We start from the raw sequence: 12,970 nt of genomic DNA, 5'->3' as shown, positions 1-12,970 counted from the left end.
TTAATTTTATTTTTAATTTGTTTGTACATATTTATATTTTTAATGATTCTGACACTTGAGAGACCTATACATCTCTTAGTCAATATAGGGCATTTTGCTTAGTAATTATGTGAAGATATACCGTTTTTCATGTAACATACAAGAACAAAATGTTGTGTCTCACAGCTATACGTTATTACAATTTAAATATTAATATGGCCCGGCAGCTTGAATATGTCATGCTCGCTTAAAAGTCTTTGCTTACGGTGGCGTTGTTGATCGGGTCGCCACTTTCCCGAATGAAGGTTGAGAGAGGCGATGGCTGAGATACGCGTCATACTCGTGAACGGGTGCTGTTTGTGGAGACTGGTCTATTTAAGCTAACACGAGCTATTATATTTAGTAACTTTATTTTTGAGTATAATTACATGGACACACCTCATTCGGTTCTCGTATGCTATTTTATTTTTACTATCATTTTCTTTAATTTAATGAATGTTTTAATTAGGTATACAGGATTTTGACTCTTGGAGACCCTATACATCTCTAAGGATAATTTGATTAACTACTATATATTTTAATCTTTTAGTTATGATGACACTTAGAGACATTTACATCTCTAAATAATTTTAGATTATAGTTTTTGTATCTTTGTGTTTTTTTTTTTTTCAATACTATTGTTATTGCGTTTTCTGTAATTCGACATTTAGAGGCTTTATACATCTCTATGTTAGTTTGATTTGATATTTACGGCTTAGTTGTATTTTATAATTATTGATGTGTTTTTTTTTTTTGCTGTATGTAAATTCCATATTGACGTGTAAAAGTGCCCTTGTGGCCTATTTGCTGAATAAATGTTGATATTTGATATTTGATATTTGAAAGTGTTGTAATACTAACGTAAATGAATATTTTAATAAAATGTTTCTTTTTTCGTTGATTCTCGCATAAGTATTAATAAATACAAAATGACGTCATTATTCTGATTAAAAAAATATATTAAAATTGGCAGTTCGTTTAGTGCGACGTCCGGTTAGTACGACGTAATATCAGCGGTCCCTTGGGCGTCGTTATAACCGGACTCTACTGTATTCACAATATTTTGCAATTTAAAATTCCGCCGACCGCAACGCACTATTACGAGCTCCGTCCGAACAATTCTATAAACACAAACAGCAAGCTCGGACTTGTTCGCCGCCGCCGCCCGGCAAATCACAACGATATTTTCGCGCACGGACAAGCAATAATAGCATCTTGATCAAAGGCGTAAGCGCTACGGCTAATGCATAAAGTCTGTTTATTTGTGCGTGTAGGCTCGCTCGTGCCGCCATACTTGTACCTATTGTCAACCATGCGCTTGGATGTTGCTGCAATAACCGGACCGGACCGGTTCGGTGACGTCAGTACGGTCAGACGTACTTTTCGATCGCTCCGTGAGTTTTGCGCTAAAACCTAGTATAAAGTTGATTTATAAACTCCAACGGTGTATAATTAAGTGAATAACATCAGTGGTTAACGAAGTAAACAGTGTTAAGTGCGAAAACCTTAACGTGTAATAAAATAATTACGGTTAAAATCATTCCAACCGGACTTTGTAAACACTCTTTGTGCGGGTCAGCTGACGAGCTGTCAACGAATCAGCTGTTAGCATCCTGCGCATGCGCATTGGCTCAGTGTCAGTAACAGTCATCGAAAACTGAACTTTATTACCAACGCATATAAAACACTCTGCAATGGCAAACTGCGCTGGATGTTTAAATGCAGTAAACGATAAAAGTTTTTTAAACTGCTGTAACTGCCATCGATCTTATTGTCCCCTCTGTGCGAATGTTTCCCCAGACTATATACAAATTGTTATGGACCGAAAGTATACATGGAAGTGTGTGGAATGTAAAAGTGCTGAACCTAGGTCGGACAATACAAACACACCGGTACGGGGCGCAAACGACAATGTAACTGTGCATCGTGGGGCCGCCCGCCCTCCCGCGGCATTGTCCCATGAGCTCGACAACTCGGCCATGGAAATGTCGTTTACGGACAGTCATCACTTGAGTGATACCACCAGGTTTGACGCGACAATAAACACTGCTTGTTTAACCGATGTTCAGCAATTAGTTGCGGATTGATAAACAATTCAATATTGAGAGATGTACGGAAAGTCAAGTGCGTAAAATAATACAGTCCATAGAAACGAATGCAAGCGGACACGATGGTACGACAATAGATATGATTCGCCTAACGCTGGACGTCACTCTACCTATAATAACTCATATTATTAATACGTCTATCGCAACCAGTACCTTCCCAGAGTCTTGGAAACTTGCCAGGGTTAAGCCGATCCCTAAATCAAGTAGGATTGAAGTATATAAGGATCTACGGCCAATAAGTATTCTCCCTGTACTCTCTAAAGTTATAGAAAGAATTGTGTGCGAGCAACTATCCAAGTACCTGGAGGAAAATAACCTACTACCACACATACAATCAGGTTTCCGCAGTAAATATGGAACGGCGACAGCTATGGCAAAGGTCACAGATGACATTATTGCTGCGTCTGATAAGGGAATGGGTTCTATTCTGGTGTTATTGGACTTCTCGCGAGCTTTCGACTGCCTCAACCCAACATTACTCATATCTAAGATGGCATATTATGGTGTATCTCCATCGTCCTGCAAATGGTTCCATTCATTTCTCACGGGCCGTAAGCAATATATTGAAATAGACGGAGATCAAGGAGAGGTGATGAGATCAAAAACGCGCGTAATCGACCGTGGCACACCCCAGGGATCAATTTTAAGCCCATTACTTTTTATTTTGTATACAGCCGATTTAATAAAAAATCTTAAGCACTGCAGTGCACACCTATATGCGGACGATACCCAAATCTATCACTCCTTTTCTCCGAGCGACCTCGAGAACTCTTTGAGGAAAATTAATGAAGACTTGGAAACAGTAGCTGACTGGTCACAAAAAAACAATCTCGTTTTAAATCCTACTAAATCGCAGTTTCTAGTAGTGGGGAACAAATGGCAATGTTTAAAAATCAAGGAACAGAGTCCGAAGATTGCAATCGGATCCGAAACAATACCTCGTGTGGAGAAAGCACAGAATTTAGGCTTAGTAATGGATGGACAGCTTCGGTACATAGAGCACGTTAACTTAAAAATTAGAAATGCTTTCTATCGGCTTAAAGTACTATATGGAATTCGTAAGTATCTTTCAATAAAAGTCAGGGAAATCCTGGTTGAATCTTTAATACTTTCCCAATTCAATTACGCGGACATAGTATATGGGCCGAGACTCCTGGTACAGACGAAAAAGTCCATACAGCGTGTACAAAATGCGTGTGTTCGATTTTGCTACGACGTTCCCAAAAGAGCGCATATCACCCCGTTCTTAAACGAAAGAAAGCAGCTCAATATGGACAACAGGAGAAAATTGCACCTAGCCTGCGCGGTTCGAAAAGTATTGGAGTTTCAGAGACCTTGCTACCTGTTTGAAAAGCTAAAATGGGTCAATGATACACGCAGCAAATCGCTAAGGAGATGCACGAAACTTGCGATACCTACACACAAGACGACATTTTTTAAAGGGAGCTTTAAATTTGCTGCTGCAAAGATTTGGAATGACCTGCCGCCACCTATACGTGAACCGATGGGACTGTTAAAATATAGGCGGCTAGTCAAAATGTATTTACTTGATATGCAGAGCAAATTTTTTTCTCCCTCCTAAAGACACGAAATTTGGCACACAATTGGCACTTACATATATCCGCATGCTTAACTCATACCACACTGACACAGACACACACAATAACACACACAGATACACGCGCACACAAGTTTTATATATATATATATATTGGTTGAGTATGTTCGACTTACTAGTACGCATAGAATTACACTTATTTTATTTTATTCGTTGCACTTATTTATTCTACTCTTGTTGATTTTATTGTAATTGTTAAGCCTAGCAAAGCACGGTAATTTGTTAAACTGCGACCGACCGATCTCAAGGGTCCAGTCTGAAAACCAGCGCTAGGCCCTCTGCTTGGAGTGCTTGGCATATGCTGAGATTGGAGCCCATTGCCCAATCATTCTTATTATATTATTATAATTACCTATCTTTTTAATTAATTTGAACCTATTTTAGTATTTAAGTTTTATATATTGTACTTAGTTGATAAGGATTTTTTTTCGTGGCAATAAATATTTTTCTGATTCTGATTCTGAATAATCAGCCGAAAGCCTTGGTCACAGAGATTAAAATAGCTTGATCGCATTTGAAACCCACTTCATAGGGAAACTTTAATAAAGGGTTTTTGGTTTTGGTAAGCGCTTACCCGAGTTAACTGTATTCAATTTGGTAATTTTTTCGTTTGGGTAAGTCAATGATGTGCTTTCCGAATTGATAGGGTTTTTAAAAACCACTCTATCATTAACCCGGGGTAAAACCCTCTTCAGGGTAAGCGGTTCCGGTCCCTGAAATGATGACCATTTTAGATTCCAAGATGGCGGCCATGCAGTATGTCATAAAAGTCGTCATGGATGTCGTTTTATAGGTTATAGGGGGCTCAGATTTCGAAAATGATGACTATTTTGGAATCCAAGATGGTGGCCATGCACTATGTCATAAAATTCGTCATGGATGTCGTTTTATAGGTTTTAGGGGGCGCAGATTTCGAAAAAGATGACCATTTTGAAATCCAAAATGGCGGCCATGCAGTATGTCATAAAAGTCGTCATGGATGTCGTTTTATAGGTTTAAGGGGGCGCAGGTTTCGAAAATCATGACCATTTTGGATTCCAAGATGGCGACCATGCAGTATTTCATAAAAGTCGTCATGGATGTCGTTTTATAGATTATAGGGGGCGCAGATTTCGAAGATGATGACCATTTTGGATTCCAAAATGGCGGACTTGCACTATGACATAAAAGTCGTCATGGATGTCGTGTATAGGTTTTAGGGGGCCCCGATTTCGAAAATGATGACCATTTTGGAATCCAAAATGACGGCCATGCACTATGTCATAAAAGTCGTCATAGATGTCGTTTTATAGGTTTTAGGGGGCGCAGATTTCGAAAATGATGACCATTTTGAATTCCAAGATGGCTGCCATGCAGTATGTCATAACAGTCGTCATGGATGTCGTTTTATATGTTATAGGGGGCTCAGATTTCGAAAATGATGACTATTTTGGAATCCAAGATGGCGGCCATGCACTATGTCATAAAAGTCGTGATGGATGTCGTTTTATAGGTTTTAGGGGGCGCAGTTTTCGAAAATGATGACTATTTTGGAATCCAAGATGGCGGCCCTGCACTATGTCATAAAAGTCGTCATGGATGTCGTTTTATTGGTTTAGGCCCGGCGCAAATTTCGAAAATGATGACTATTTTGGAATCCAAGATGGCGGCCATGCACTATGTCATAAAAGTCGTCATGGATGTCGTTTTATAGGTCATGGTCATCATATTCGAAATCTGCGCACCTGTTTCAAATAAGATATAGATGCATCCTAGTAAGTCAACTATCGAAATGTACTTTTGATAGTAGTAGTACGAAATGTAATCTGAAAGGAATCAAGTAATGCATTCCTGTAATGAGGAATCGACATTGATTCCAATTACTAGTAATTGTAATATTCGAGAAATTGATTCCTGATTCCTCAAATGGAATTGTACTTAGTAATTCGGTATTGTTACATTACAAAGTACCTAATCTGGGAATCGGTAATCAGATTAAAAAGTAATTTCAAGTAATCGTGGAATCAGGATTCAATTACGAAATGCCCATCTTGGACTAAGTAGCACTGCTTTCATTTGATCTTTTTGACGAACCGCGAGTTCTCAGTTCGGGGCGAACTACTAGTCTATTATTGGTTAGATCGTGTTTAGGCTTGATTGATTCGTCTCAAAAAGATATTCGACACAATGTGGTATTCAGGGTCTGATGATGAAGCCGACAGGTACTCAAGCGTACTCATCAAGCAGGTCGTGAAACCACGTCGTGTTTGGGCTTGTTTAATTCTTCTCAACAAGATCTTTGACACGAGATGGTATTCAGGGTCTGGTGATGAAGCCGACAGGTGCTCAAGAGTCCTCATCAACCAGGACGTGAAACCACTTCGCGTTTGGGCTCGTTTAATTCGCCTCAACAAGATCTTTGACAAGAGATGGTACTCAGAGTCTGACGATGAAGCCGACAGGGGCTCAAGAGTACTCATCAACCAGGTCGTGAAACCACGTCGTGTTTGGGCTCGTTTGATTCGTCTCAACAAGATCTGAATGCCATCTAGTGAGTTTCGCTCTAACTGGTAGGTATTAATATAACTCGAGTACTAACAGTGATGTGCTTAGGGGTTTCAAGTAATGCGACGAAATAACGCTAGATGGCGTTAACCTCAATTATACATAGTGCATTTTGCACTAGTCTTTGAGTTTTCACTTCTGCCGGCACTCCCTGAGTGCAACCCGTTGTTTTTTTTTTTTAAATAAAAGCGTGTTACACCTTTTTTATTCCTCTGCTGCCAAAATGTAACACGATATTTTTTAAAAACGGTTAGTAGTAGCTTTATATATATATATATACTAGATATGAGCGCCGCGCCGGCGCGCCGCCGCCCCCGACAAAATTTTCGCGCCGCCGCCGCCGACGTTGCGCTATCGGCGTGGCATCGGCGTGACCTTGGTAGTTACTACTACTTTCAGAATCAGATAATATATTTTTAATCGAGTTTAGATCATTAACGGCGCCACTTCGAATAGTTTATAGGCATTGAAAAGGTATTGTAGGCCCATATAATTCAAAAATATCGAAGGCAAATGCAAACTTATCTGTCTAGTAACCGCGCTACTAGTTTTGGGGAAACGAAATTATTAAATATCAATTTTAACATCAATATGCTTGTAATAAACATACTGATTACCTTCCAGTTTTATTGTGGAACGTTCCACATTACAATTTATAGATTGTATATATACACTAGACATGTCAATCACAATGAAAAAATTTACTGTGATCAACTCTGGCTAACGTGAGACTCGAACCCACATCTTTGGATTACCGATCCAATGCATAACTAATTTTGCCAGCTAACCATCCGTCATTTACCGCGAATTTAACCATTGCAAGCATGGTTAAACGTCTTTAAAAGGTATAAAATGGGGTTAATTTTGAGATTTTAAGCGTTTTCACGTCCAAATGTCCGGGCCGTTGGCTTCACACGGAAGGGCGTCGGAATCGGGTCTCAATTAAACTTGGCCACTGTTGAAATTTCAAGTTTTGCTCTCTCGCAGCTCAATGCTCCAGGCGTTCAGCCGTCAGCCAAGCTTACACTTGGCGTTCGATTCTTAGCTGTATGCTTACTTGCAGCTCATCCTCTGGCCTCGCATTGGGAGGCGTCGAAATCAAGTCTTCGGTGTTATATGAAGCTCGGCATTGGGCCTTACTTTTTGACATAAATCGGTTTTGTTTGGTCGATATTGGTTAATGACGGAGCTCGTTTTTTTTTTTTTACTGTCGACAAGACGTTTCCCTGATACAGTCAATCCGCAATTTTTAACTTAGTACAAAAGATAAGGGCCTCGCTAAGATCTTCCGGCCAAAGCCTCGCCATGATTAAGACCGCCTCTGATGCCGCGCGATACCGCTTATCCACAGTTTATACGATATCAATTTTTTTCGTACCATTATTCAATAAATTATCCTTGAAAATAAAAAATGCATTTATTTCGTAACTTTCTTACAGCAAAAACATGTTTTTTCGGTAAAATTTTGGTTTGAATTCTTTTTTCATTAATCGAAGGTATTTCAAGGCCACGCCGCCGATTCGCCGCCGCCGCCGACCAATTTTGACCGGCGCGCCGCCGCCGGCTATATGCCTATCGGCGCTCATATCTAATATATACAGGGGTCGGACAAAAAGTGCGGATGACGTAAAAATGACGTAATCTTGCACACAGGATGATGTTTGAGTTTGTATTTAAACTTCCGTGTGACATGTAGTAACAAAGTAGTATTAATGAAGTAACAAAATAATCGTAAATAAATCCATGGAATTAATAATACAGGTGGTAGGGTGATGTAGTGAATAAAATAAATTTAACGAAACTTCTTACCATAAGGTATAATTATTTGAAATTAGTTAGAACACTTAGAACAAGTCTGTGGGATCCTCAGATAAATAGGTTTAATAGTCAAAAGTGAGAACAGTAGGTAAGATTAGTAAAAATAAAAAAAGATAATTTGATGTTATTATACTTTTATAGCTAAATTTTAGCTAAATATAATCGTGAAGATACAAAAGCTAAACAATAACGAAGTCAATTTATTGTTCATCTGATTGACAATGTGTCAGTCAAAAACGTACTTACTCATTTCAAGTGGCGATATCGTTTAATAAAGAGGTTGATAAATGATAAGTGATAATTGTTCATGAAAATCAAAAATACTATTTGAAATCATCCTGTAAGTGGTTTGACGTCATCCGCACTTTTTGTCCGACCCCTGTATATATATATATATATATATACAGGATGGATTTTCTTTTTGGGTCAGTGAGGGCAGCTACCAGATCCCGTGCTGCTACGAGAAAATGGTCTTAGAAGACCTTCCCTCGATTTCAAATCAATGAAGATTGGCTTTTACAGATTTTGGAAAAAACATACAGGGTGCGAGAAAAAGGTAATTTTTGACAAACTTTTTATTTGATGCCAATCGATCCCATTTCTATTGAGGATCAAAACCTTGTATGGAAGCAAAAAAAAATTTCCGGCTAGAAAAGCCACAAATCGAGGAAAACTTTTCCCATACAATTTGTATGAAAATGAAAACTTTTATTTTTCACATGATATTTTTGTATGCCAATCGATCCCATTCCTATCCAGTATCATTCGTTTCCTAGGGGTCAACTTACGGTAATGTACTAAAAAACTTTCTCCATAAGTAATCATTTATTGTCAGATTGTGAATGTCAGTTTACAGATGTTACAAAATTATGTATCATACAACGTTTTACAGTAGGTACATATGGCCATTTTAATATTCGACATAGTTAAGTAATGTGCTAATTATCGCACTAGTGCCGTAAAGTAGCACCATCTGTATTGTAAAATGTATTTTTCTACTCCCGTACTTTTGTCATTTAAAAGGTCGTACACACACCTTTAAACCCCTATGTTATAGTTGTCAAGACAAGTCTTTAGTCTATTCCCCAAAAAAGTATTTGTGCATACACGCAGTATCTTTTTGGTACTTTTACGATACTTCGAGTAATCACCACTTAAAAAATATTGTACGAAATACATTGTTGCCAACCTAATTTTAATTGTCATCTCATCTCTGACAGATGAGTACTAACTAGTAGAAACAATAAAATTGCTTCAGAAGTCAGAAACGCGCATGTGACACCCGTAATATAGCAAGATCCATAGACTACGAACACCGCTTAGCGTTGCTTGTTAGTCTCCATAGGCTACTGTGGTCAAAATCGAGAAAAAAACTGTCCAAAATTGTAATTTAACTAAGAGCAAGTACCAGGGCCTCATGAGTTACAAGAAGGTGTCGCTGACCAACCGGCCGGGGGGCGCGGGGCGCGGTGGCCGGGTCGCGTATCTTAGCTGTATACTTTTGGTTTGTTTACCTACGTATATGTCCTATATGATTCCCCTTGTTTAAAGTATTATTTTTGTTGAATGAAAAATATTTGTTAAATTTACAAATTTTTTTCAAAGTAAGTGCTTGGTCGTAGAAAAAGTATTGTATGCAACGTTGTTTAACTGAGTCAAAAAATACTCGTGGCGTCTTTATTAACAATTTTCGGCTTCGCCTCAAATTGTTACTCACGCCACTCGCCTTTTTTGACCCCTCTTAAACAACGGTTGCATAAAATACTATAATAAAATGGTAGGTATATTTTTTATCAAAATTTAATTATTTAATTAGTTTTTGTTAGGTATTAACAAATAAAAAATCTTATATTCATATATATTTTTTTGAACTTTTTAGCTTCATCAAATCATCATCAAACTCTTTAGGACCAAAGTACTCGCCAAGACAAATCAAACGAGCCGAAACTCGACGGGATTGAGTTGTTTTATTACGGAGTTCCTATGGCCACCTCCCAGCTCCATTATCAAACCCTGGAAACTATCGAGAGACCAAGTACTCGTCAAGACGAATCGTACTAGCCCAAACTCGATGGGGTTATAGCGTTTTATTACGGAGTTCCTATGGCAACTGTTCAGTGCCATCATCAGACCCCGGATACCATCTAAAGACAAAGTACTCGTCAAGACGAATCAAACGAGCCCAAACTCGATAGGGTTGCGACGTTTCATTCCAGAGTTCCTATGGCTACCTTCCAACTTCATCATCAGATTAGCTCCATATCATCATAATATTGCATTGTCACCTAAAATTTTCATTTACTAAAAGGGTAACATATAATATATGTTACCGTAAAATTGCACTAAGGTTATATATATATATATATGTCGGAGCGAGACACCAGAAAGACGTATTGCAGCATTACAGTTCATAGTTAGACGCCTGTATAAAATCGATTAGCAATGTTTGGCGTATTGTTGAACTAAAATGACAGGTAGAAGGCTTTGGAACGTCAAGATGTGTACCTATCTTGAGTGAACGTAGGCACGGGCAGGCATTTTTGTCGTTATGTTGGTAGACTGGTCAGGCAGGTTTACCAACTTGAATTGGAGGCGGGAGCGGTTGGCTCCGCCGCTGGAACTGGCTTCCTGCTTCTTGATCGGACCGCGCTAGAGATCGGACGTTAGCCAAGCTCGTGCCTAATTCGCTACGTTCCTGAAGGCTTACACCTGAAGGATTATTCTGAAAGCTTATAGATTCTCACGTTGTTTAACCGTTTAGCTAAGTGTTTTATTCCAAGTGTTATTTTGATTTCTTATGTGCCTTTAGAAGCTTACTTTTGTAAAATAAAGAAACTATGTGTTGTTTTGAAAAGATATGTCCCGCCGAGTTTGTTGCCGTGTTAAATCTTCTCGGGTCAGCGGTGTAGGGTTGGAGCCGGTGTAGTTTGACTTGAATAAAGATTTGAACGGATTTATGCGATCTTTTTATTTACAAATAAATCCTTTTAAAACTAAATAGCAATTAGTTATTTTTATCGCTTAGTCCTAAAATATGGTAGGCACTAGTATGGTTAACAAGTCCGAATGTTTATTTCATGCGTTAGTAGCATACCTATTATTTTGGCTGTGAAGTAAAACATCTAGGTACTACCCCCACGCGCCCACCGCCATCGGGACCATCCTTCGCCGACATATATATAATATAACCTTATGCAATCATCATCACATTCATCACCATGCAATATAATTTTCACCTCAGCAGCTCGAACAAGGGTACTTTGCTACTTAAAAACAGTGAGCAATATCGCATTTTGCTCACTGAGTGAGACAAAATGAGCAAAATGCGATTTTGCTCACTGTTTTTAAGTAGCAAAGTACCCTTGTTCGAGCTGCTGAGGTGAAAACTTAATTGTTGGTATTTCTTAAGAAAACATGAGTGAATAGGTAAGTGATGAAGAAGGAATACATTTTTCGGGTTCTCTAATATGTTCTCACTGCTGAGGTGAAAAGTTTTGTGAACTACACGAGATCAAAGTTATTTACATCTCGTGCGCTTTTGAGTCCCTTACTACGCTCAAGATTCTAAATTCGCTACGCTCGTGAATCTATTATAGAATCTTTCGCTTGCACGGGACTCAAAATAAGCACTCGAAGAAATATCAAACTTTGATCTCTTGTTGTACAAATAACTATTATATGAATACATGGTTGGTAAGTATAATAAACGAATATATCAAATTTACCGAAAGTTTTATTTTAACCCAACTAAAGTTCTAAAGTTACGCATATTTTGTTGCGAAAGTATCAATACTGTTTAAGACGGTCGCGTTGTTTCAAGCAGGGGCCGGCGTTCGGTTACTGTGTAAATGTCGTATCTTCGCGCGTTTTCAAATCGACTACGGCCTCTCAGTAGGCCGTGAAAGACTTACAGTACGCACGCGACTTTTTCGGCGGAATGGCTAAAGTCAGATTTTCACTAGATCGCAGACGGTGACCGCTAACAGTAGCCAGAAAACTAAATCTCTCTGATAGATACGTAGGGGATGCGGGATTAAATAACACGTTAAAGAGTAATGACAGAACATGCACATCCCTACGACGACGTATCGGAAGCAGGGACCGGAAAACCCCTTTTAAAGATTAATCGTATCGATAAAGTAACCCTATTAAATGCTTACCCAGAGGTCATGGTTACCCTATCGTTTGGCTTACCCTATCGTTATGGAAACCATTTTGAATATGATTAATCATATTAGATGTGGTTACCAAATCAAATAGGGTGTAGATAAGGTAGTTAAGCCTATAATATTTACCGCTTACCCCTTCATAGGGTAACCCTTTTCCCGTCTCTTTTCTACGTAGGCGGCGATTCTACCTTTCTCATTGAACAGAACAGGATAGATAGAGATACGTAGGCGGGGGGCGGGGGGGCGGCAGCCGCAAAAGCGAAACAAGTGGAGTGAATTGGAGCAGTCACATCACATTCTGGAGTCCTCTCTAATTACTCGTGTTACTCGCGTCCTGAGTTTGGTGACACGACGTCATGGAATATACAGGATGGATTTTCTTTTTGGGTCAGTGAGGGCAGCTACCAGATCCCGTGCTGCTACGAGAAAACGGTCTAAGAAGACCTTCCCTCGATTTCAAATTAATGAAGATTGGCTTTTACAGGTTTTGGAAAAAACATACAGGGTGAGAGGAAAAGGTCATTTTTGACAAACTTTTTTTTTGATGCCAATCGATCCAATTCCCATTAACCTGTCGAATCCCACGATATGACGTCACCATAAGCGTTCTGGCTCATATATGAGCCGTGGGAGCTGACAGATTAAGGATCAAAAGCTTGTATGGAACCAAAAAAAATTTCCGGCTAGAAAAGCCA

General features: G+C 39.0%; 3 protein-coding genes and 1 long non-coding RNA gene across 4 annotated transcripts in view; 2 read left to right on the top strand and 2 right to left on the bottom strand.

Moving 5' to 3' along the window:
* The window catches only part of LOC134654661 (zinc finger BED domain-containing protein 4-like), a 1,082,235-nt gene that overhangs the window by 228,741 nt on the left and 840,524 nt on the right, over window positions 1–12,970 (bottom strand). The window lies entirely within an intron of this gene.
* Window positions 1–12,970, top strand: part of LOC134654664 (protein kinase C and casein kinase substrate in neurons protein 1) — a 229,612-nt gene that overhangs the window by 17,655 nt on the left and 198,987 nt on the right. The window lies entirely within an intron of this gene.
* Window positions 1–12,970, top strand: part of LOC134654657 (uncharacterized) — a 186,332-nt gene that overhangs the window by 140,024 nt on the left and 33,338 nt on the right. The window lies entirely within an intron of this gene.
* The window catches only part of LOC134654688 (uncharacterized), a 403,600-nt gene continuing 395,118 nt past the window's right edge, over window positions 4,489–12,970 (bottom strand). Inside the window, exons 2-3 of the long non-coding RNA XR_010097365.1 lie at window positions 5,001–5,294; window positions 4,489–4,600 (exon numbers count right to left, since the gene is read on the bottom strand). This is a non-coding gene — a long non-coding RNA (uncharacterized LOC134654688). The remainder of the gene's footprint in view (window positions 4,601–5,000; window positions 5,295–12,970) is intronic.

Source organism: Cydia amplana, chromosome 15 (genome assembly GCF_948474715.1).
Source record: "Cydia amplana chromosome 15, ilCydAmpl1.1, whole genome shotgun sequence".
NCBI lineage: Eukaryota > Metazoa > Arthropoda > Insecta > Lepidoptera > Tortricidae > Cydia > Cydia amplana.
The sequence above is the reverse complement of the archived record's forward strand: the minus strand, read 5'-3'. Positions and strand labels throughout refer to the sequence as shown.